Consider the following 3,963-nt stretch of genomic DNA (forward strand, 5'->3'; position numbering starts at 1 on the left):
CTGGGAATGGGAGGGATTGGGATTGAATTGCCCTTTAGTGTAGGTCCTGCTTTGAATGCTTGTCGTGCTCTATCTTCTGCAGAATAAATCATTTCCAGACTCAACAGTTGTCATCTTTTGCTGAGTGTATTGGTTTATCTCATGGTATACAGTGTAAACACAATGTTTCAGGCTAGGATTAGCAACACATCTATTTCACAGACCAGTGCGTCCCTGTCTGTGTTGCAGCTTAAAGATTTGGGTCGTTCTTTTTTTGTCACCAGCCAAAAAGAAGAAAATGAGACTTCAGAAATGAAGTTCTGAAGTAGTGGCAGCCAGTCTGCTTCAAGCAGGGGCGGATCTAAAGTGGGCAAGTCCCCCCCCTACTATGTATAGATCATATTTGTTTCACCTCTAACCCAAGAGGCTTCATCAGTTCATTTACGAGAGGTGAAATGTCTTCCTTGACAAATAACCAAGTCCAGTTGCTTTTGACTGAAATTGCTTTGGGGATAACGATGACCTGGACAAATGAGAACATTCACAGGATTTACTAACATTAGCTAACTCCCTCCTCTTTAATCATTTAGTTTAATCTGGACTTTTGGCTTTACTTTACTAAAGTTAGCTAACTCCCTCCTCTTTAGTCATTTAGTTTAATTTGAACTTTTGACTTTACTAACGTTAGCTAACCCCCTCCTCTGTAGTCATTTAGTTTAATTTGAACTTTTGACTTTACTAACGTTAGCTAACCCCCTCCTCTTTAGTCATTTAGTTTAATCTGAAAGGGGAAATGTAGGAAGTACCGCAACAGGGATAAATGACCGAGAACAGAGCCTTGTATCATGCATGTAATGCCTCATATTCTACATCACCGGCCAAACTGCATAGTAACTTATTTATTAACACTCGCTAAAATGAATTTTTACCCCCATTTGGCGGGTGTTCATTTAGAACCCCGATATCCACATCTGGAGTGACCATCGTTATTCCTGATCACTCAGCCCTCTGAGGGTCAATCTCACAAAGTTACCTTCAGTTTTTCGGGCAATTGGAACGACACCTAAGATGGCAGTGGGGATTCCCCGAAGGGGCGAGTGCTGAGAGGAAGTGAACAAGGACGTTTTGAACCACTATTGGAACAAGACTAAGATTCACACTCGAGTATGAATCAGATCAGTGTGCAAACTGATGCAGTTGAAAAAGGATGTATTTATAAGTCTCGTGTCCAGACAGAACTAGAATTCACTAAATGGAATCTCATTTCCTCACACCATTAAACTTTAATCACCGTTTAGCATTTGTTTGTGATAGTTATATTTTTCATATGGATTAGTTAGTTTTTATTCTAATTTAAATGTGCAGCAGAGGAGCTGAATTTATTTACCATTATAAAGTTCCCGTATTGAACTGACAAGTGGGCTGAAAATGAAGCTACTTCATTGAATGTAAATTCAATTTTATTTACAGTGCCAATTCATAACAAAAGTTATCTCAGGGTACTTTACATATGGAGCAGGTAAAGACCACACTCTATGACTTATTTATGATTTACAGAGACCCAACAATTCCCCCATGAGCAGCAGCAACAATCTTGTGCACACAGTGGAGTTGAAAACCTTCCCTTTAACAGGCAGGAGAGAGAAAGGACAGAGAGAGAGACAAAGACAGACAGAGAGACAGTCCCAGAGATGCAAACAACCACAAAAGTAACAGTAACTATAATAATATATATAGTAATGTGAATATGACTTGTATGGCAGTTAATACAGTAGAATAGTAGAAACAAGCACAGCTAAGGTGATAGAATATGAAAATGATAATTATGGTGGTAAATATGATCAATGATGAGAAGTAGTTATAACAGCAGTGATATAATGAGATATATTACTGATGTTGTTTTTATGGCTACAAATGTTATAACTTATAAGACTAATGATAGTTTATATGAGTAATAGTGTTAATAGCAGCAGGAAGCGTCACGCACCACCACGATCAGCAGAGACCTGAGAGACGACAAAGCACAAACAACTCCGGGGAAGAAGTTGAATTAGTAACATGCATTGATGAGACATGAATAATACAAACAGAGAGGAGAGAAGCTCAGAGGATCAGGACCAGGATTATCCCCGGCATTGTACGTTGAAAGCTGAGGAGCAGTGCAGAAAATGGGCTCACTGGCAACAAACTGGCAACTGATGACACTGCACAAATGTGCAATGTTCGTTTTAATGTTACATAGACCACATTAAATCATTTAATAAAATACCCAAAACAGAATTTTGATCTCTATCTTCTGACATGAGCCTGTAAATGACCTGAGCTCTGATAGACTGTTGTCCAGAACAATTCTTCAGGCTCAGCACGGTGTTAGTAGACACTGGCACTCAGGATTTGTTGAAGTGTAACTGCCAGTTAGCAGGTGAGGTTTCTGTAGTCCCTGACATGACGTTAGGTGTCAGACAGTTAACATTTAAGAGCCTTTATTGCTTTCTGGAACACCACCTCGGTTGTTATCGGTTGCTATTATAGGTGGTGGGTAAAACAAAACCTCCACTGCAGTGCAAGTGCTTCATATTGTCTCGTCTGAATGCACTTGAAGCCAGTGGCAGATCTAGAAAATTCTACTTGGGGTGGCAAAGCGGTGGCGAGAGGTCTTGGCAGGGTGGCATTGGAGGACGGTACGCAGGAATTAACACCCACCAACCCGCCAAAGGTGTTAAAAATAAGTTTGGCCGGTGATGTAGAATATGAGGCATTACATGCATATAGATATGATTAACATGTCTTTATCAGCAGGTTATGTACCACAGTCTTTTAAAGTAGCTGTAATTAAACCTCTTCTTAAAAAGCCCAGTCTTGATCCAGAGGTACTAGCCGACTATAGACCTTTTTACTAGATCTTAGTGCTGCCTTCGACACTATTGACCATCGCATCCTGCTACAGGGACTGGAGCATCTAATTGGCATTAAAGGAACCGCACTGAGCTGGGTTAAGTCTTATTTATCAGATAGATCTCAATTTGTACATGTTAATGACAAATCCTCCATTCACACTAAAGTTAGTCACGGAGTCCCACAGGGTTCTGTCCTTTTCTGTCCGATTCTATTCACCTTATATTTGCTTCCCTTAGGAAATATTATAAGGAAGCACTCCATAAATTTTCATTGTTATGCTGATGATACACAATTATATTTATCGATCAAACCAGAAGACACTGATCAGTTAGCTAAACTTCAAATGTGCATGAAGGAAATAAAAAGCTGGATGACCTGCAATTTTCTGATGTTAAACTCAGATAAAACTGAAGTCATCGTACTTGCCCCGAAGGCCTCCGAAACTCAATAACTAAAGATATTGTTACTCTGGATGAGCACCACAGTAAGGAATCTGGGTGTTATTTTTGACCAGGATATGTCCTTCGATTCTCACACAAAATTAACAACAAGGACTGCATATTTTCACCTGCGTAATATTGCGAAAATTAGTAACATTGTGTCTTAGAAAGATGCAGAAAAACTAGTCCATGCATTTGTTACTTCTAGGCTGGACTACTGCAACTCCTTATTATCAGGCTGCTCCAATAAGTCTGTTAAGAGTCTCCAGTTGGTCCAAAATGCTGCAGCTCGTGTACTAACTAAAACAAATCGAAGAGAACATATTTCTCCTGTATTAGCCTATTTGCACTGGCTACCTGTAAAATCTAGAATAGAATTTAAAATCCTTCTCCTTACCTACAAAACTCTTATTTGTCAGGCTCGGTCGTATCTTAAAGAGCTCATAGTACCGTATTACCCGACTAGATCACTGCGCTCTGAGGATGAAGGGCTACTTGTTGTTCCTAGAGTCTCCAAAAATAGAATGGGAGGCAGAGCCTTCAGCTACCAAGCTCCTCTCTTGTGGAACCAACTCCCAAGTCTTATTCGGGAGGCAGACACTGTCCCCATATTTAAGAGTAAACTTAAAACTTTCCTTTTTGATAA

Source organism: Echiichthys vipera (assembly GCF_963691815.1).
Source record: "Echiichthys vipera genome assembly, chromosome: 4".
In the NCBI taxonomy this organism is placed as follows: domain Eukaryota; kingdom Metazoa; phylum Chordata; class Actinopteri; order Perciformes; family Trachinidae; genus Echiichthys; species Echiichthys vipera.